Raw genomic sequence first — 23,666 nt, forward strand, 5'->3', positions numbered from 1 at the left:
TGTTTCTTTCATCTACGTACAAATTCCTGTGTGCCTCGGCCCTTGTTTGGAGCCATTTCTGATAAGCCTTCTTTATACGTTTACAAGCTGCTCTCACTTCATCAATCCACCAAGATGTTCGCCTTTTCCCATCTTTACAATCAGTTGTTCCTAGGCATTCCCTTGCTGTTTCTACTACAGCATCCCTGTATGCCACCCGTTCACTTTCTATACCCTGAATCTGCTTACTGTCTACTGTTCGAAACTTCTCACTAATCATATCCATGTACTTCTGTCTAATTTCCTCGTCCTGGCGATTTTCTAACCTTATTCGTTTGCAGACAGATTTCACCTTCTCTATCCTATACCTAGAGATACTTAGTTCCCTGCAGATCCGATAGTGGTCTGTATCATCGAAAAATCCCCGGAAAACTCGTACATTCCTAACAGATTTCCTGAATTCGAAGTCGGTTAAGATTAGTCTATTATGGATCTGGTACCCCTAGCCTCCCATGAGTAGCGGTGAATAGCCTTATGCTTGAAGAATATATTCGTAACTGCTAAACCCATACTAGCACAGAAGTCCAGCAAACGCTTCCCATTCCCATTAGCTTCCATATCTTCCCCACATTTGCCAATCACCCTTTCGTATCCTTCAGTTATATTCCCAACTCTCGCATAGAAATCGCCCATTAGCACTATTCTATCCTTGCTGTTGACCCTGACCATGATGTCACTCAATCCTTCATAAAACTTGTCAACTTCATCCTCATCTGCACCCTCATATGGTGAATACACAGAGACAATTCTAGTCCTAATTCCTCCAACTGACAAATCTACCCACATCATTCGCTCATTTACGTGCCTAACAGAAACTAAGTTGCCTGCAATGGTATTCTTGATAAAGAGCCCTACCCCAGACTCTTCCCTTCCCTTTCTAACACCCGTCAAGTACACTTTATAATCTCCTATCTCTTCCTCGTTATCTCCCCTTACCCGAATATCACTTACTCTTAGCACATCCAGATTCATCATCTTTGCTGACTCATCCAGTTCTACTTTCTTTCTTCCATAAGCTCCATTAATATTGATAGCTCCCCCTCGAATTCTATGTCGTTCGCTAAGTTGTTTCCAAGGAGTCCCTCGCCTGTCAAATGGGAGTGGGACTCCGTTACTCCCATAGGTCCGAGGCTTGCTTAAAATGTTATGAATTCGGTAAATTCATGAAGCAGGATGCTACCAACCCATGAAGTGACAAAATTGATTGAATGTTACAAAAACTCACTAAAAATGTATAACAAAAGTAATTTTTGGGTAATCACACTTTTAAAGCTTTAAAATACTTCTAAATGTATAGTAAAATACCATATTAATTATAACCTTATGCACTGTAAACGTCAGTAAGAGAAGTACCATGAATATAATCAACTATTGGAACATTATCTATTATGTTCACGTACAGGCCCCCGTAAGGCAAATACCAAAGGAGTAAACATAAATGGGCACCACACCAAATGGGTTCGATTTGCAGATGACATATCAATTGCAGCAGACTCCGAGAAAGAGTTGTCTAAGGTGCTGAATGTATTGTCATTGGCATTGTCACATCCACGCCTAAACATTGTCAAGAAGACCAAGTTATTAGTTGTGAGTGAACATCCCGGACGGATTCACACCAATATCAAGCTTACTGACAAGACAGTGGAACAAGTCACCAGTTTCCCATATCCACGAAGCCTGATTACCAATGACAACAGGTGCAGCCAAACAGGCGTTCAGAAATAAGAGAAATCTCTCCATCAGTGCAAATCTAGATTTTGGAATTAGGAAGAAATTTGTGATTTCTTTTGTATGGAGTGTGCTATTGTATGGCTGTGAATTTTGGACAATCAAAGATCAGGACTGAAAACGATTTGAAGCGTTTGATATGCGGGTCTGGAGACAAATGCTAAGGATCAAACGGATTGAAAAGAGAACAAACGAAAGTGCTCTGCAAGAAATTCAAGGTAAGAGAGAACTGATGTTAACGATACACGGAAGAAGAGCTAAATTCACTGGCCACATCTTACGACACAATACAATTCTTACCAATTTGCTGAAAAGAAAACTCACGGGGAAGAAAGGCTGAGGACGACCGAGGAAAAAATTCCTTCAAGATTTAGTACAGAGTCTCCATTATGGTTCTTATTATAAAATGAACCCTAGAATACTAAAATACGTAAAATTAACACGTATGCATCATATAAGTGCACCACCCCCAACTGACCACCTCCATGGAGTGCTTCCACTGATCAATGTGGATGATGTCACCATAGCATTTAAATGCATGACTAAGGAGCGAATGCTGGGAGTGTTAATTTTTGGTAAACCACTGCGCTTTTTTTCCTATGTTTAATATTCACGCATTATCGTTGGTACGTAAAACTTATGTAACAGGTACTTTGATGTTATCGTATGAGGGTAGGTTGCTCATTCCGGATGGTTATTCTACAGTTATTATGCATGTGTCTTTCCAGGGCACAGTGGATAAACTAAGAGTGAAATAGGCGCAGTCCATTTGCCGTATTTTTGTCGAGCTGGATGAAGATGAGAGCGGGGAAGACAAACGTTTAGAAACTGAATATGAGCACGAAGACCCTCCAATGACGATCCAAACTATTCACTCTACCGAGCTCGATAGCTGAAGTAGCTTAAGTGCGGTCAGTATCTAGTATTCGGGAGATAGTAGGTTCGAACCCCACTGTCGGCAGCCCTGAAAATGGTTTTCCGTGGTTTCCCATTTTCACACCAGGCAAATGCTGGGGCTGTACCTTAATTAAGGCCACGGCCGCTTCCTTCCCACTCTTAGGCCTTTCCCGTCCCATCGTCGCCATAAGACCTATCTGTGTCGGTGCGACGTAAAGCAACTAGCAAAAAAAAAAAAAAAAAAAAAACTATTCACTACGGTTCGAAGATAATATCGACTATGATCCACATTTACAAGCTTCTGTTGAAATTCAGCAAATTGAGCGGCCATCAAAAAGGAAATTTCAAAAAGGAACTAGGAAGAGAACAACAGAAGCGACTACTTCAAACAGCTCGGCTTCAGCTTTTCAACCTCCAGAACAGCTTTTTGTTGAATGTGAAGTGAATAGACTCTTTGGTAAGGATGGGCATATGTGGAAAGCAACTTATTCTAACACAGGAAAATGCCCAAAAAGAACCTAGGTCATATCCAGCCAGGACCTACGTCGAAAGTAGAAGCTGATCCACTTAGGTAGTTTTAATTCTTTTTACAATATAATGCAAACTATACTTCGTATTTCTTAAATAATATACTGTAATATTTTTGGCAACAATGGGGAGTTTACTCATTGTTTTAGCGTACATATGGACATGGGCAAGTACCGAAAACTGTTAGTACTCTAGGATGAAACGATGAGTTGGGACAGAAAGGAATGGTTGCATATACAGTACAAGGCATTGCGTTTAGACACTGATAATAGAGTTGTAAAAATGAGTTCTAACATGGAAATAAAAGGGTTCCCGAACCCATGACCGTATACCGTTTTATTTTGCTACGTGTGTGCATTGTGTCCTGAGAGTTTGGTCATACTTTATTGTTACACCCTATATACAGTATATTTTCCATTAGATGTCGTTCTGATAACTACGCCACGTGACCGTGCATGTGACCTCTGTTGACCGTAGCAGACATAGATTACCAATGAGTTCTCGCCTCTTGTTCAGAGTGTCTGAACGCACTGCAATTATGGCATTATATGTATTTCATGGAATCATTGGCCAGTGAAACTTTAAATAATTGTAATTGTCGCTGGTACAAGTTATCCTACCGCTTTTTCGTCTCATCCCTATTACCTGTGGTAGACGCTTTAGATGTGTTTGGCCCAGTTTTACGCACGAATACCTTTCCTGACGCTAACCCTATATGGAGGTAAGTGACGAAGGCACATGCTGTGTGCAAATGTGTAATCTACACATCAATTGCTTTCGCATAATCCACAACTAATTTGCCACACAGCACTTTGCTCTAACTGCCCCGTCAGTGGAGTTTACCAGCCAATTATCCCTCCTGATAACTATGATCTATGATGTGACACAGTGGTTAGCCGGTTCGAGTCCTGGTGGTGGAAGAACTTTTCACCAACAGGAGGTTGGTCGATAGGGGAGGAGAGGTGGTGGCATACAATTTTTAATCACGATATTGCGTGCTAAAAGCGTGGGTTGGATTCCAAACTTCTCGAAAGTGTTCAAATGGAGTGATGGCACATGACTCTGTTGATGTTGATTTGTCCATTGGATGAGGCCGTAAAGAACCCTCTGTGCGATTCGACAGGGGTACGCTATGTTGCGACACCGACTTTCAACACTTCCCGCAACCTGATTATCATCACTACACACCCAGACATGCAGTGCGCCCATGGGCGTCAAATAAAAAGACCAGTGCCTGGAGAGCAGAAAATATCCTTGGGCTCTATCGGCACTAAAACCATAAGGTATATCAATTATTTAATTAAATAGTTAGTAAAATCATACAAATACATTATAGACTCTTACACCTTTCAGCGTTCAGTCTGAAAGCCTCTGTTGTTTTACTAAACTCCGCCACAATGGTCTATTTGTAACTACCACCGTGGCCTCGTTTTAATCTATACCCCTTATCATTAAACTATCAGAAACCGAGATCTAACCATTGTCGTCTTTGTCTCCCTCAACTTCTCTTTTTTGCTAGTGGCTTTACGTCGCACCGACACAGATAGGTCTTATGGCGACGATGAGATAGGAAAGGCCTAAGAATTGGAAGGAAGCAGCCGTGGCCTTAATTAAGGTACAGCCCCAGCATTTGCCTGGTGTGAAAATGGGAAACAACGGAAAACCGTCTTCAGTGCTGCCGACAGAGGGATTCGAACCTCCCTATTTCCCGGATACAAGCTCACAGCCGAGCGCCCCTAATCGCACGACCAACTCGCCCGGTCACCTTCTCTTAACCTCCATGACTGAGTCCATTATTCTCCTGTAGAAAAAAGTACTGCTCTTATAGGACTTACAAATTGTGAACACACCCTCTCTTAGACGCCCATAATTCCCCACGATTAAGAAATACTGTAATGTATTTTACATTCTATTATGAAAGAAAAAATATATGAGGCATTTTTGCCCATGAATTATTAAAATAAATACGGAAAAGTTTCTGTTTCATAAATACACTCGCAGGGAGGAACCACAATAGCTGCAACAGTCATCGCATTGTTGCCTTGTTTCATTTAGCTTCGGTGTCGCTTTAGTAGATGTAAAGCGTAATCCGTTACTCACCGGGCGAGTTGGCCGTGCGCGTAGAGGCGCGCGGCTGTGAGCTTGCAGCCGGGAGATAGTAGGTTCGAATCCCACTATCGGCAGCCCTGAAAATGGTTTTCCGTGGTTTCCCATTTTCACACCAGGCAAATGCTGGGGCTGTACCTTAATTAAGGCCACGGCCGATTCCTTCCAACTCCTAGGCCTTTCCTATCCCATCGTCGCCATAAGACCTATCTGTGTCGGTGCGACGTAAAGCCCATAGCAAAAAAAAAATCCGTTACTCTGTGAATCACGGGTAGCTTATTACTGTTGTAGAGAAGTCGTCTTTTTGTGTGTGTGTGTGTGTGTGTGTGTGTGCGTGTGCGTGTGTGTGTGTGTGTGTGTGTGTGTGTGTTGCTTATATTTATTTTAGTCTCGTACTTGTGTTGAGATTTTATGTGATTAATAAGCCTACGTGTGTGATTTTCCTTTAACATTAATACATTAATTTGTTAACTTTATGAGGAACAAACAAACGTAAACTGCGCTTAGTTTTCAGCTTCTCTGCTTCACCCTTTTAGCATAAACTTGAATACTGAATTTCACAAATTTCCATACCGCCGTTTTTCCGTGATGCAGTTGAGCAAAGACCTTCAATATGGCAACCTTGTTATTGTAAAAGCAATACTGCTTTGTTCACATGGAATGATCTATAGGTAACTTATCTACCTTCATTTTCCCACATGGCCCCACCAGTGAAGCAGGTTCATTCCTAGCTCAGCTAAACAAAGCGAATTGGGCGTGCGGTTAGTAGTGCGCAGCTGTGAGCCTGCATTCGGGTCATAGTGGGTTCGAACCCCACTATCGACAGCCGTGAAGATGGTTTTCCGTGGTTTCCAATTTTCACACCAGGCAAATGCTGGGGCTGTACCTTAAAGGCCACGGCCGCTTCCTTCCCACTCCTAGCCCTTTCCTATTCCATCGTCGCCATATGACCTATTTGTGTCGGTGCGACATAAAGCAACAAAAACAACAAGCTCAGGCTTCTTTTCCTCATTCCGAGTACCCTCTTGCCATTATTCCCAGCTGTTTGTACCAGCGAACATTTTCCTTTTTCATGTGTGGTATTTCTAAATAGGAGCCCACCTGTATTAATTTGAATTTTGCTCAAAGCAGGCTGCAAAATTATAGCAAACCTACCTCCTATCCTTGACCGTCTTATTATGGCACCGCTATTGGTTTTGGCGCTTTCCTTATATACACATGGACTTTGGTGGTGTTATATGATGATCCAACCAGCCTCCAGTTATATAACTTGATAGACAAAACACTTATTTTCAACTACCTGATGTACCCGCGCTTCGCTACGGAATTCTCAGAAAGACTGCCTTTGTTGTTTTCCCAACTGAAGTAAACATTTATCATTATAATGAAGTCAGTAGGAATGTATCGATTAAAAGCAATGTTATCATATAAAATACCCGATCAAATGAAAAACCGCACATTTTCTCACTTTTAACGAGCAGTACTTCGCTGCAGATCTAACAGTCCAAAGTTCCAGTGCTGGAATGAGCAGACCGCACACAGCCGCGAACATTCCACTGCCATTATTCCGTTAAATGTGATCTGCTTATTCTAATCAATGGCTAAAAGTAGGTATTGAATAACTGGAATGCTATGATGAACCAGTGTGTTAGGCCTACGTACCAGCAGTATCAGAGAATGTATGCACCAGAGACATGGCATGCTAAAGAAGAGTTATCTAACTATCCAGTTGTTTCCGGGCAATTTTCAGGCAGGCTGTTATACTCGGTACGCAGCAATAATCCCATCTGTCGGATATGAGTGGCAGCAGAAGACACAAAGCACATCACAACAAACAATGGTCATTGTAATGTTATTGTTGATCTATTTTATGAGCTTTCTATATGGTAGGCCTTCACATTTAGTTTTCTTCCGAGTCTGTGATATTAGGGCATCTTATTAAATAATTTATAGGGTAGACTAATTTCTTATTCCCCTACTTTACATACCGATTTTCAAAAAAATCGGTTGAACCATTTTCTCGTGACTCGGCGCTGATATGGACTTAGCAACAAAAATACAAATTCATGAACATCTCTTATAATAATAATAATAATAATAATAATAATAATAATAATAATAATAATAATAATAATAATAATAATAATAAAAATAATGTTATTTGCTTTACGTCCCACTAACTACTTTTACGTTCTTCGGAGACACCGAGGTGCCGAAATTTTGTCCCGCAGGAGTTTTTACGTGCCAGTAAATCTACCGACACGGGGCTGTCGTATTTGAGCACCTTCAAATACCACCGGACTTAGCCAGGATCGAACCTGCCAAGTTGGGGTTAGAAGGCCAGCGCCTTAACCGTCTGAGCCACTCAGCCCGGCTGAACATCTCTTTTATCATAGCCGGTTAGATAAAAATACCATATAACTTTAGTTATGCAGTTTTTATCGATAGGACCACTAATAATATATTTGAGAATTAGAGACCTTCCCCTAAACTACCATTTCACTCAGCGTGAATAACACTATTTATGGAGTAGATTGCAGTGACTTATTCCCAGATTTTACATACTGATTTGCATTCAATTCTCTTCAGCCGTTTTCTCGTGATCCGCGTACATACATACAGACAGACAGACATACAGACAGACAGACAGAAATCGCGGAAAAATTAAAAAAGTGCATTTCCTTGTTACTGTGGACACGACCGGTACAGAAATACAATTTTTTAAAGTCTGAGGGAGTACAGACAAAACTATTATTTTAAATATATAGATTAATTTTTAAAAAAGAACCTTTCATAAAATAATTAACCTCTAATTACGTCATTAAAACGAACCTTTTTAACACTGAACATAACGGAGAAATGTACAGTATGCTTGACTTTTGAAATACTAAAAGGTGACCTAAATTTAACGTCCTGTACTCTCTGTAACAGAAGCAGTACATTTTTTTTTGTATAAGTTGCTTTACGTCGCACCGATACAGATAGGTCTTTCGGCGACGATGGGATAGGAAAGGGCTAGGAGTGGGTAGGAATCTGCCGTGGCCTTAATTAAGGTACAGCTCCAGCATTTGCCTAGTGTGAAAATGGGGAACCACGGAAACCATCCTCAGGGCTGCCGACAGTGGGGTTCGAACCCACTATCTCCCGAATACGGGATACTGGCCGCACTTAAGCGACTCCAGTTATCGAGCTCGGTGAAACAGAACATTTTAGAGTTTAACTAAAAGTTAACATAATCGCCTTGAACATCTTGTCAGTGTGTCGTACAATACGCCTCCGCGAAGTAATTTCTACACTCCCGTTTACTAATCAACACTAAATCCAAATTTCTTCCTAGATTGAACAAAGGAGAAGAACTTTGTCCATTATTTCGTGTTCTGCACGGAAATAATTAGAAGAAATAACCAAGACTGCAACCTGTAAATGGAAGTGTTCCTGGCGAATGTTCCGTGTTTCCAATCTCCTTTGGAATCGTTTCCTTTTTCGTTGGCTGTAGCCGAGATTACAGTGAGCACTTACTAGGAGCTGAGACTCTAGACCACGAGCAACTAACCTTGGATATTGCTCCCAAGACATCTGGGCTCTCTCAACAAGAGAACAGGAAAAGAAGTAATAAAACACAAGATGAGACGTGCTGTGACAAACATGTTCGACAGTCCTAGATCAAATCACAGTTTATGACCTCTTCCAAAACGATCACAAGAAAATGACTAACTCAGTTAGAAACAGGCAGAGAAGATTGTATGTTTCATAGTTGACGCAGTAACACGAATAGTCAAATGAATGTCTCAGGGTTTAACAACAGTCTCAAATTTCAAATTTAGAGATATTAGCCTATGCATCATCTTGGCATTGCCCACTTTTTCAGTCCACGGGACACGTAGAACAATTACTACACTACTAGCAGCTAATTACAACGTTTATTCAGGTCTGTTCTCTTCTATCCTGGCGTCCTTCGTTGAATTTTATTTCATTAATTTCTATTTATTTCTTCTACCACACTCGTCCCTGATTCGTCTGATGTTCTGTTACTCCTCACGCACACATGGTGTGATGAACATATTAATTGGAGCTTAATGTTGTCGTCAACTCCCGCTTGCAGCGCTGGGCCATCCTACACCGAGCCACCTGGTGACGAAAGAGCGTTCCACTACAGCTCCAATGGTAAAACATTCTTAAATTGAAACCCTCATTATTGTAGAAGACTTCCGCGGGAACAGTCGAGACGCGGTGCAAAGTCCTGAATGGTTTATGGTTAACACATTGGTTTCACCCTCGTGGTGAGTGTCGTGAGAAAGTCCTGCTTTTGTGTTGGATGGTGGTGAGAATCTGCACGTTCTTAAACGTGCCTGTAAATCTACCGACACGAGGCTGACGTACAGTACCACCGGACTGAGCCGGGATCGTACCAGCCAAGTTGCGCTCAGGAGGCCAGCGCTCTACCGTCTGAACTACTCAACCCGTCTGGAAAGGAATACGCCCTTCCTCTAATTTTGGATCACCGGACGCTGTTCTCTTGGCAGGGCATATGCCCAAAAGCCCACATCATATCTACAAGTATGGGCCGTAAAAGCATCAATATTAACAGGTACAAATAACTTTGCTGGCCAGACCTAGTGTTTACAGTGCACTATGTCTTCTAGTATGGGCTAGAGCACTCTTTTTTCTTTTTTTTACTTTCATTGACATGTCCCAGTCTTATCTTTGGTTTTGACAATATGAAAGTGACTGAGGTATGAGCAATGTTAGTAATGTCATTCCCTATCCAACCAGTCCCGGTTATGAATGGTGTGTTTTCGCACCATAACTTAGGTTCGGTTGGTGTACGCATTTCAGTGGGCTTGGCAGACTGATAGGTAAAAGCAACGTCTGGCTCGGTGAGGAAAGAAACAGGAAACTACCTCACTTCTCATTCCCTTGGTACGCCTCTTCAGTGATGCCTTAATCATATAAACATTATTATACTGGATATTAACACTGTAAAATACATTAATATTAAAATACCAATAACAACAAAATAAGAGTAATATTTAACACAAAACTGAGAAAAGCTTAACTAAAAAAGAAGTACCTACGTTCTAAGGAATTGAAAATAATAAAATCTTTCTTTCTTAATCCGTTTTCCTTCTAAGGTTAGTTTTCCCTCGAACTCAGTGAGGGATCCCACTTCTAACACCTCAAGGGCAGTGTCCTGGAGCGTGATACTTTTGGTCGGGGATACAACTGGGCAGGAGGACAAGTACCTCACCCAGGCGGCCTCATCTGCTATGCTAAACAGGGGCCTTGTGGGAGGACGGGAAGATTAGAAGGGACAGGCAACGAAGAGGGAAGAAAGTGGCCGTGGCCTTAAGCTGCGTACCATCCCGGCATTTGCCTGCAGGAGAAGTGGGAAACCACAGAAAACCACTTCAAGGATGGTTGAGGTGGGGATCGAACACTTCTCTACTCGGTTGACTTCCCGGGGCTGATTGGTACCAGTTCCAGCCCTCGTACCGCTTTTCAAATTTCGTGGCAGAGCCGGGAATCGAACCTGCAGGGGCGGACCATAAAGATACAGTATTTAATAAATGTAAAACTCCTCGCAGTGCCGGGTACAAATTACTACTTGGTATTAATTATAATTTCTCTGTTACCATAGCGCATAGTAAAATTTGAACTAGATGATATACTATACAGTATATCTAATTGGTAAATGCCATCTTTTATTTTGTTATTAAATAAAATTAAAAGAAGGAGTAACAGATTAGTCAATGAAGGTTAGGGTAAAATTTCTAGATTTAAAGTAAGCTAATACGCCGGCCCCGCGGAGTAGGTAGGCCCAGAGACCCCGGGTTCCGGGTTCCATTTCCAGCCAGGTTAGGGAATTCTATCCGTATGTGAGGGCTTGTTCGTTCGAAGTTCACTCAGCCTACGTGATTACAATTGAGTAGCTATCTGACACTGAGATAACGGCTCCGGTCTAGAAAACCAAGAATAACGGCCAAAAGGATTCGCCATGCTGACCATAGGTCACCTCATATTCTGCAGGTTTTTGGGCTGAGAAACGGTCGCTTGGTAGGCCAGGCCTCATTGAGGCAGTTATGCCATAGGTTTGTTTTGTTTTTGGAAGTAATTTTCTAATACTAGAGAAGTGAACTTTGTTTCAGATACAGTATCTAATTATTATTATTACTGTGCATTAATATAATCATTTCTGCACATTTATAAAGCATGTTTAAAAATAATCTAGGTTACAATACTCACTCTTCAGCGTCTGGTGATCCAAAATTAGAGGGAAGTATTCCTTTCTGGCCGGGATGAGTAGCTCAGACGGTAGAGTACTGGCCTCCTGACCCTAACTTGGTAGGTTCGAACCCGGCTCTGTCCGGTGGTACGTCAGCCTCGGGTCGGTAGATCTACTGTCACGTTGAAGAACTCCGAGTGTCCATGCAGATTCTCACGAGTGTCACCACGAGGATGAAAGGAATTTGTTAGCCATCAACCATCCAGGAGGAGTTGAGCACGCTCAAAATCACGTTCAAGGGTACTGATTACGACGATGTACATAGGTACTTATAGAGCCCTACATCCCAGAGGACCGGGCGAGTTGGCCGTGCGGTTAGAGGCGCGCGGCTGTGAGCTTGCGTCCGGGAGGTAGTGGGTTCGAATCCCACTGTCGGCAGCCCTGAAGATCATTTTCCGTGGCTTCCCATTTTCACACCAGGCAAATGCTCGGGCTGTACCTTAATTAACGCCACGACCGTTTCCTTCCAACTCCTAGGCCTTTCCTATCCCATCGTCGCCATAAAACCTAGCTGTGTCGGTGCGACGTAAAGCCACTAGCATCCCAAAGGGACGAATTAGCAAAGCTCACAGTATGAAGAAGTGATGGGAACTGCCTACCTTCCTTTTATCCACAATACCACACATCGAATTGTCAAGGTCCTCCGCAAGCAGAATACAAAAAAGGTGCTTGCCACCGTCACAAAAATTGATTGCAGTTTAGTTAAAAGCAAGAAGAGATTGTCCCGACTATTACTCACTGGGGTGTACAAAATCACCATTAGTTGCGGCAAGGTACACATTGGCTAAAGATGCCGGTCCATTGGTATTCCTATCAAGGAATACCAACGAAATATCTGTCTCAACCAGCCAAACCAGTCAGCAATAACTGAGCACGCCCTATCGTCGGGTCATGACATCGTGTTCCAAGACGTTCGAGCTCTTATCCACACTAAACACTACAGGTCTAGGATAAAGTGGGAGGCTGTGGAAATACGTAGTCCTAACAATTTCAATAGGGAGACTGGCTATTAATTAATACGTGGTTGCCAGTCAATAAGGACTTACGTAGGTCCTGTCCTTTCACTATTGTAATTTCGTTCCGGTGGTTTCCAAATTCATACTCTCCTCATGACTAGATGGTTCACTCTATGGTCCTAATATCGAAATAAGCATTCTGACAGTTCTTAGAGGGAGGTCCGTTTACTGCCTGCGAGGGTGGGGAGAAGGGAGTAGGGTTTATGGTTGCCATGGAAACGTTGGCGTTCCCACTGCGGTTGCCATGGAGATAAGCCAGCTGGCAGGCTCGTGTTGCTTGTAGTTGCCAAAGCTCTCACTTCTGACTGGTCTGTACGAACGAACAAATAAGCCAGAAACGAAGGGAAGGAGAACGGAAATCAGGAATGTTGCAGCACCGTGCAATGCTCCTCCCTCCAGCCCTATCTGTCATAATGCTTCTTTAAATATTACGGCTATGTGAATGAGGAGAGGTGCAGACTACCCAAGCATATGTGTCAGTGCTCGTGTTGCCCTGATTTTAGCAGTGAGGAGGATTTGTTCACGGCACAAGAAAATGCAGTCATTGTTGCTAGCTTTTGGGCAAAGACTATTTAATACCATTTTGTATACATGTGTAAAACTTTCTTCTGTTTTATTGTTACTAAATTGTAATAAAAAACAAAAACAGTTATATTTTATGCTTCTGACTCGAGTAAATAAATAGGCTATGTGCTAAGGGTCATGACCTGCTTACACCAGTTCTGTATTATTATTTTATTTCACTCTCTTGTCTTCTTCTTCGTTGTATTACAAACTTCTTCTCCCCCCCCCCAAACGCCCACCGCCCGACTCTTACTAATCGTACCCCGATTTTTTCTGCTACAATCTTTTTTCTTTCCACCCTCAGCTCTATTCTATTCTATTCTCCTACCCTTGCCAGTATTCCGTTGCAATTTTTTTTATTTCTTCTACCACATTCGTCCTTGATTCGTCTGGTGATTTTGATGTTTATTTCGCAACGCGTATAGATTTGAAAACGGCCGTAGCCGTGTTTAAACACCGGATCCGTGAGATCTCCGAAGTTAAGCAGCATTGGGCGTGGTCAGGAGTTGGATGGGTTGCCACGCGCTGTTGGTGGGGGGTAAGGGAATGAAGGAGCGGAAAGGAACTGGCCACCCTACCGCAAGTAAACTCCGGCTCAGGAATACCTCTGCGGAGGTTCGGACCTGCCTTCGGGCTGAACAACCCTTACCTGCCTATAGATTTGAACAAGAAGCATCTTAACTGGGGCTACGACGGCGTCGTGACTACCACTCGGAGGGCTAGAGTACATCTGAACGAGAGTACCGCTTCCTATACACCAGCGGCAAAGCATTCTTAAATTCATACTTCTTTCTTATACCCATAGAGGTCTTCCTCGTTAACAGACTAGACTTCTGCTGAAGACACGGAGCAATATTGCAGGCGTTCAGTGGTTATGAATAACGGTGAAATGTGAATGATACCGAAAAGGAAGGTTTGGTATGTTCCACGCGTTGGGTAATGTTTGCGCAGTAGATGTCCCAGTATCCTGATCGGTCCCTCCAGTGCTGTCAGTGCGACAGAGAGGATGGCACATCTGTTTATTCTAAGTCTGGATATTGTGACATCTTTTACACTTATCCTCATTTTACTCCTCCCAATGCGCAGCAAATCACAAAGCTTCCTTTTCGATATTATTATGATACTTCATTTCAATGTCATAACGAGATCGAAGCCCTGTCTGATGTCGTATGACACTCTACGCACAATGAAACTCTTAATGCCAGACATTTATGCATTGATCCCAACCAGGCAGACAGCTTGAAAAATTCTGGCATGGTTGTCCTTGAAGTAGTTCACTACTCACAGCACTCGCCGAATACACACCATCGCCTTCGACGTAAAATTAAAAGGCAAGTATATAATCAACCCGAACGTCAGATTCGAGACAGTCAGCGCAAGTTGACAAACCAGAAATAGAAGCTATACAATCCAACTATCCCCTAATATCTTAATAATTATCACCTCAATAACTTCATGTTTTGGGGCTTATGGTGGAATTTCGTCTTCCTTAGACGACTACTGCAGCAGTTTCGTACTCAGCAAAGATGTCAAACACGACATTGCCCTTACACTAACGAAAGGATCCTGAAATTTTGTCGGGCGATCTCAGGTGAATATGGTCGACATGAAAGATTCTCAAAGTGCAGGTACTGGATGGCCTCAACTGTGCCAGTAGGTATCATGGGTTCGAGGACTGTTAATAATAATAAAAATAATAATAAACTTAATAATAATAAATGTACCGGAGGTACACCCACCCCGTGCGTTTAAAACTAGCACCTTGGAGAAGGCCATCTAGATAAGGAAATCTGAAACTCATTTTGGAAATAGTTTGAATATTTCTCGACAGATGTCGCTACTGTCAAATTATGTTGCGCCCTCTGTGGTAAAGATGAATTATTAATTTTCAAAGTAATTTTGTATGTCAACGTTTCCTAAACTGAATTGTTTATAGTTTCTTTTTGGTGTTCAATTGGAAAATTGGTACATTTAATTAAGTAACCAAACACGGTTTTTGATGTTTGATTGTCCAATGAAAATTGTGGGTGTGTCAGGGTTTGACCCAGAGAATTCTGGAACCTTCCTCTCCGCTATAAAAGCTGTCTTTGTGATCGCTCCAGTCTAGAGTGTGTTCGTAGCAGAGGCAGGGGGAAAGGGCTCCCTCGTCCATCTTCGGGAGGTCAACCAGCTGAAGGTAATGGCAGATAGTACTTACCAACGTAATAGTCTTTGAAAGCTAGCTCGAGGGGAAGGTTCCAATTTCTTTCCCAATGTAACTTTTATTTCTTAATGTAAATTCTCACTCAAATCTAAAGAACTTACTCGAAACAGGGAATAAAGAGTGATATCCTCTTGTATTTCCCTTCGACTTTGTGCCGAGGTGACTATAAGTTTGTAACCTTTAAAATCTAGCTAGTAATTTCTGTAACTTAAATATTTTTCTCCATCTAGTCACCTCCGTAGTATAGGCTTAGCCTCTGCAAAGTCGGGCCATAAACCCAAATAGGGTTTTAAGTATATCATGTAAATTTCAAGGAGCGCAGGTATTCGCCTCATTACCATTTTGATTTTAGGCTAGTAACTTTAACCGTTTGTTTTTACCAAAGGCCAGTTAGAATGGGTACTTGTTACAGTTATTCATTTTAAGGCAATCAGACTGTTGAGCACTTAAGACAGTGAATACTGTTTAAATTTTGTAAATATAGGTGGTTTCTTTGATAGACTTGAAATGTATAAATTTCTAGAGCAAAGAAGCCCTTCCTTTTGGTGTAAAAGAAATCGGGAGATCCGTCTCCTTGACTGTTGGTTGACAGGAGCAGTAGTGTTCATGTAAAACTTGTAATTAGAAAGCTTCAAGCTCAGGTTGTTAATTGGTTATAAGTTGATTATTCTGATTTTTTCTAATATTGTTACCCTAACTCACGAGCTATATTTTTTACCTGATTTGTTATTTGTTTAGCAAAGTGTAAAGTTTATAATTTGTAAAACAAACAAGAAGAGAAGGAATATAGCTTAAATTTCTAAGTTTTAAACTAATCTTCTGACTTTTCTATATCCACCCATTCATGCCCGCAGCTTCTTTCACCTCTGTGAACCACGGTATCTCTGTAACAATGATAATAATATTTCTCACTACTTCTGATGGTTTTCGGAGACACCGCGGTGCCAAACTTTTATCTCGCACGAGTTATTTTACGGGTAGTAAATCTACCGAAACGAGGCTGACGTATTTGAGCGTCTTCAAATGCATTCGAACTGAGTCAAGATCGACTACTTTTAAGAATCAGTTCAACGTAGAAAGACGAATCGAATATTTGAACACACTTGTATTGTTTTTCTACGTAGGTTCCGTTACGTTCAATGCAAGTCTTCCAGCACCTACAAACTGCATTGATTCCTCTAGGAAAGAAACTCTGGTTGTCTGCGCAGAGACTTGCTCACAGCTTTCATCCTTCATTTTCATCCGAACTGATTTTTTTTTCTCCCAGTACTTCTCTGAATGGCCCAAAATAGGGACAGTGTCAGGTAAATATGGTGGACATGAATGACTAGTAAAATGCAGGTATTGGGTGGCCTCAATTGTTTCTCGAGGTATCATGGGGCCGAGGTCTGTCAAACCTCCATCTACTGTAACCGTTCATCACCATGCCATAGGCATATTAGGAGGTTTAGTCAATTATATATGCCGTTTTCCGCAACATTCTATGACATATAATGTAGTAATTAGCAGTCTACATGCCGAACCGGGATGTGATTTGCGATATCCCAGCCCGAAGGGAGCAGTTTTCAGCGCTGTAACGAGAAAGGGATAGCGTAGTACTGCTCAACCTTGAAATCGCGCTCTCTTTTCGTGTGAGCGAGATGGTTAGGATAACGCTACGCGCGGAAATGTAAGCTGTCGGAGAGTGGGCTGAGTTAAGGTGTGTTAACCCCTGAGAAATAAATGTCCACTACTAATTCAACACCGCATTCATTGGTGCCACTTCACCATAATGTACTAAAAAGAGGAAGAACAACACCATCTGAAATAATTTTTATGAGTCAGGTCTCATTCGAACCGATGGATTTAATGCTAAGTTTTCATGCATATAAATGCAATACTTGAATAGTGGATCGGTAATGACGCTTGTCATATAGCAGTACGCAGATTAACTGTTGAAATCTGAAAACATGTGGAAAAAAGTGGGAGATCTTGCGTGATGAACCATGACGCGTGATTTTCTAAAAGGACGTTTTTGAGATTGTGAATGACCCACTGATCGCTTTAGTTTTATATGCGATCAGTAGAAAGTAGAGGTCACAAGCTATAATTTGAGTGTTTTCACGTCGCTGATAGATTCCGATTACCGGACCTTCAAATTCAGCAGGGGCATAATTTACCTCCGCCTGATCATTTTGTCCGGAGGCTATTAGAGCCAGGACCTAGATACAGTATCTCATTGTCATTTGTGTAGCTGCAGTACTAACACGTTAGGAGTGAACTTGGATATCACTTTATGAAGTGTTGTGGCATAGAAGAAAAACACATCAGTGCAATGTAAAATATCGCGAAATAAGCCGTGTGGTACCAGACAATGTACAGTATTGGTGAATAGAAGCCTTATCCCATCACTCAATATTTTAAATAAGAACAACAGTCAGTTGCGGCTCATGATGCAATAACCAGTGAAAGGGCAAACGCGCCAGGTTGTTTAGAGGTAGTGAGACAGTTAATTATATTCAGTAATCAATAATAACCGATCCAAAGCATTTTACGAGTGAGTACGTTCAGTAAAATTAAAAAAAATGTTCCTGACAAAATTAACGGTTGCATACTCCATGGACACTCGTGGTGATAGACTGTGTGATTAATGGGGAAATGAACAGTGATTTCTACAAAACTTGCCACTATTTGCATTGATCTATTTAAAGTTATCAGTGTATATCATCAGCAGTAGATTCCTTTGAAAGTACATAAACAGTGTTTAATAACTGATTTCCCATTTTGACGGTATGTTCGTGAGTCGTCGTCGAACCCGAGATCTGGAGCCTACAAGAATCGCGCCTATACGACTTTTACTTCCTCTAAATAATCAAGTTTGGTCATCTTTCCAGACACATCGGAAACTGCGCGAAGCAGATCCCGCGCACCGATCCGAAGACCTCACTAAATCATTCAATCGGTAGTAGCGACGGGCTGTGTGTACAAAGGGCAGGGACGTAATCCTCGTTTATGGGGAACAATTGCAAGCGCCAATCCCTAGCACGAAGGAGGTTCAACGGGTTGCCCGGTCCTTTCGGACTAGGAGTACACGCTGATTCCTTCAGTGTAGCGCACGTGCGGCCCAGAACATCGAAATGCATCACAGACCTGTTATTGCTCAATCTCGTGCGGCTAGAAGCTGCATGTCCCTCTAAGAAGATGTGTTGTCGCCGGTGGCACGAACGGACACCGGATGCGACTATTTAGCAGGCTAGAGTCTCCGTTATCGGAATTAACCAGACAAATCGCTCCACCAACTAAGAACGGCCATGCACCACCACCCACCGAATCAAGAAAGAGCTCTCAATCTGTCAATCCTTCCGGTGTTCGGGCCTGGTGAGGTTTCCCGTGTTGAGTCAAATTAAGCCGCAGGCTCCACTCCTGGTGGTGCCCTTCCGTCAATTCCTTTAAGTTTCAGCTTTGCAACCATACTTCCCCCGGAACCCAAAAACTTTGGTTTCCCGGGAGCTGCCCGCCGAGTCATCGGAGGAACTTCGGCGGATCGCTAGCTGGCATCGCTTATGGTTAGAACTAGGGCGGTGCAGTTATTTCTACAAGAAACGCCCAGGGACTTAACTAAGAAGACCACAGTTCGAGACATGGATCGTGGTAGTACGATGAGGAACCAAGGGCTATCAAAGAGAAGACCGCTCATCATGACGGAGTAAAGACCTAAGATGTACCTCGAGATGGCGGCAAATCATACCCAGCATTTGATAAGTACGTATTTGAATATATTAAACCACGAGAGTTGCATGCCAGTAGCAAATTTTTATTTTGTAAATATTAAAAATGTATGATTAACAATATTACATGTAGGGAACACTATACACGTGTGACTGGGAAAAGATTTATTATTTTAGCTAGGATTTTCAAGTGATTTAAGAATAATCATTGATATTTAGTAGGTTTATTTGCATGAATTATTATGTAGATTCCATTAGTTCTTAGTATATATGAAGCACATATTTGGGAAGAATAGCGATTTAGCTAAACTTATAATTTCTTCGTAATGATATTATCTGGTAAATATTTTCATAGTAGTTTGAATATAAACCATATGTTTGCTTCAAGGTGATTCAGGTATTATAAATCCCGTATGATAATAGATAATCATTGAAGATGTCCCAAACCGAGGTATTTTGCGGATTATATAGATATGCGAGAAGAATTAAATAACCTGTAATAATGGAGTCTTCTCTGTAAATTAATAGAACGGATTTGAGATGCGCTGGTATGATATGGAAGGGTGAAGCTGTAACATGTTATGTTGTTGGAATGATAAAGGATAATAATAATTATGGCTGTTGTGATATATTGAATTGGGCTGAATATATAGCCAAATAATGAATAATAAGAAGTAATGGCTCTCAAATTAATGCGTACTTAAGAACAAGCCGAGATGATATATAAAAGAAAGAAAGAAAGAAAGAAAGAAAGAAAGAAAGAAAGAAAGAAAGAAATGACGAGTTTAGTGTGTTTTTGTAGCCACGGAGCTGGTCAAACAGCTGTTGTCATGATTGACAGTTTTACTACGTGCGACTTAGGGTCGAGGAACATTCCGTAGTTTCCAGCAAAGCTTAAGGTTTACCGGCGAGATCCTTTTCATTCGCCAAAGGTCTCAATTCCATTCTAATGATACGTTATAAGTAATGCTGATAATTTTCTGATTTTGCGAAGGACAGATTCCTTCCCATGTTTATGCATTAAATTAGCTCGTGATTGGAGTTTTAAATTTTTTACCTTGAAAGCTGCAGTACTTGAGTTCGACCCATGTTGGAGCGAAGAATTTAACCAGATACTATGGCTTGGTTAAGCCATAATCTTCGAGATGTATTGTGTGATATATGTTTGATATGTTTTTATGTAATGTGTTTGCGTGTTCTATTATTTCCCAAAGTGTTCTATGGGTATGGGTTCGATTCCAGCGTTGGCTGATTTTTCTTTGAATATAATTTGTTAGGTAAACCCAGGATACACGTATGTGTTCAGTGTAAATATATAATTGTTGTGGTCAAATAGACCATGTGTTTGATATAGCCTACGGCGATGCAATCTCATGTTTTAAAGGAAATGTACTTATGGGAATGAATACTTTCTACAATCATGATAATTAACCAAATGATTTGAGGTATGCCAAGGACCAACTACAACTATGAATAAACTACAAGGACACGAAAGCATACTGTATATATAATTTTTGCATTATTCTTGACTTTCTTGCTCATGTGTCGTAGTATGGTAACATCTCGTGTGATTTGATCAGTATAATAAATGTTTAGCTAGTAATATTTTAACGAAGATTCTTCTCATTTAATAATATTAGTGTTTTCCTCTCACATTATAGAATCCTACTTTCGTTATATTTTATGTAGTGCCTATTTTTCTTTTTCGAACATTCCATTGCCCGTATGCTTTATGAGTTCAGCCGGTGACGAAATGAAAGTACGGAGGACGAGACTTCAAATCTGGTAAGTGACTTCTGGAGGTTCTCATCCAACTATTCCATCTATACATCTGTTTGTGAAACCAAATTATGTAATAGTTGCCCTAAATTACCCAGTATGGGTACACTATACACTGAACTGCCATTCGTAGATAAATTTTAAAAGGTTTCATACACTCACTAAATAATAAGAAAATGAACAACAGCCCGATGTTTTCTTTTGTGCATGCCAGAATTGAGGCGGCCATTATTACACTTTTTAGTCCTTAAAGCCCTTGCAACCGCTCTCTCAATGGACAGAACCATTCAATGGCATTTTAACTTTTATTACATTTTCAAAGTTTTCAATTTACTCCCTTTCGTGGATGATAATGCTTGTTGTTTAAAGGGACCTAACATCTAGGTCATCGGCCCATTATGTTACGAAATGAAATGAAATTTAATAATTATTAAAATGTATCCACTGACTAGATTTTAAAAGGCGATAATCAAGAAAATGATCATGAAGTTAAAATAATCAGGGGATCTGATTCACAATGCTTTAATTTTGTATAAAATGATTTGAAAATAGATCAGAATGTATTAAAATGGAATAAGGCATTGCCTTCGAAATGAAACATAAATTTCGTTCTATGTAAAAGTAAAAAACATTTAAAATACACAGCTACAGACTAAAACAGAGTCAATAGAGTATAAAGGTAGTTAACAATAACATAGAAATTTAAAGCAGATTGTAAATTCACGTCTAAACACTATAAAACAGGCAACTATCCCTCATAAAACGGATGACGAGGTCTGCTGACTGCTCGTGATCTCGTAAAATGAGGGAGATTGTACTCAGATGTTTTAGACTAACGGCGGAGATCGGCCTGCCTCAAAGAAATAGTATCTATTTAATCGACGCAATCACTTTGGATATCCGGATTTATGGGATCGGGACATATAGGGTTGTATTATTTAGACCGAAGTATACTCTAGTCGAGGAATCAATGTTTTAGATTAGGAATTCAGAGATTCTTTATATTCCAACGAAATCAAACGATTATACACAAACTACTTGCAGTGTTCCGCTATGAATCAATATAGTGAAAATTAGTGTAATTTCTAAAGATGACTGTCACCTTGACATCAAACTGCTATTATCAGATAATGGAGAACATGTGATTAGAAGCTTTCCACCAAATAGTCCCCGTCCCCTTGGGAGATGGCAGACCACACTACAGTAGTGGCATCTCTGATGGCCTCATTGTTCACCACACAGGAGGATACATCGATTATACGTTGTATCGAACACATTTTAATGGATCCCCGGAGTGAAATTTCGTGTCCATTACGGTATTTGTTTCGAGATTATAAAGGTGGTAATGGTTCCCTGAGCTTGACTAGTGAAAAAGCCTTCCTTGAATGGCTTTTAACTCCACTAATCTATTGTGCACCTGTCCAGAAAATGAGGAGGGAAGTGCATAGCTCCCACAAGTAGTAAACTAGCAACAGACACGCTTTTTCTTGAAAACATTATTCTGCTACGTCCTACTTGTGTGGATAAAGTTTTAAAATGTAATTGGGCTTACGTCTTTTTAAGTACTACTACCGTTTCACGAGACGCCGCTGCGCAGGGAATTTTGTTTCGTCTCCTTGACCGAATTTTAGCGTCACAGCCTTCTGTAAACAAGATCCGTGGTTCGATTTCCGACCGGTCAGGGATTTGACAGTAATGGAAGTTTGTGATATTTCCAGTACACAATATATCACTATAGACATAAGGTTGACGTCACAAAGAGCATTTTGCCGTAACAGAGGGCTAAATTCACAATTATATGTGACAATTTGCTTTCGTGACTTCGAAAGAATATATGAAAGGTAAATAAGTATATATTTAACTGTCCAACTAGCGACAGTGCTAAGACCCTAAGGATCAATTATTAGGGAGAATTGCCAGCTGTGGACGAGAAACTTCACAGAACTTACAGCTAAGAACGGTACAGTTCCAAGCCATTAGGTGTAGATTATTAAGTTTTGGAACTGAACGTGGTTCCTGATGCAGCTATCAAAACCTGATGTGAGAAAGGTAAGGGTGTATTCTGCCTGAAGGAAGGTCCGAACCTCCGCAGAGGTGTGCCTGAGCAGAAGTTTACGTACGGTACGGTGGCCAGTTCCTTTCCGCTCCTCCATTCCCTTACCCCCACCAACAACGCGTGGCAACCCATCCAAATCTTGACCACGCATAACGTTGCTTAACTTCGGAGATCTCACGGAATCCAGTGTTTCAACATTGCTACGGTCGTTGGCTGATGTGAGAGAAGCCTATAATTTATATTACCAGCCAGTGAAGAGGCTATTTCAAAATTAAACTACAATAGTGAATACTCCAAAGTAACATGTGTACTCAGTCCACACATACAATAAATGGATATTTGTTTACTTATTTCAGTCCGAACTTGTTTAATCTCATGTGGTATATATACAGCCGGGCTGAGTGGCTCAGACGGTTAAGGTGCTGGCCTTCTAACCCCAACTTGGCAGGTTCGACCCTGGCTCAGTCCGGTGGTATTTGAAGGTGCTCAAGTACGACAGCCCCGTGTCGGTAGATTTACTGGCACGTAAAAGAACTCCTGCGGGACTAAATTCCGGCACCTCGGCGTCTCCGAAGACCTTAAAAAGTAGTTAGTGGGACGTAAAGCAAATATTATTATTATTATTATTATTATTATTATTATTATTATTATTATTATTATTATTATTATTATTATTATTATTATTATTATTATTATGTGGTATATAATGGCGTATGGTCACCGTAGAGGCCTGTTGCTGGTCTTTCGAGATAATACACTT

This window comes from Anabrus simplex, chromosome 6 (genome assembly GCF_040414725.1).
Source record: "Anabrus simplex isolate iqAnaSimp1 chromosome 6, ASM4041472v1, whole genome shotgun sequence".
In the NCBI taxonomy this organism is placed as follows: domain Eukaryota; kingdom Metazoa; phylum Arthropoda; class Insecta; order Orthoptera; family Tettigoniidae; genus Anabrus; species Anabrus simplex.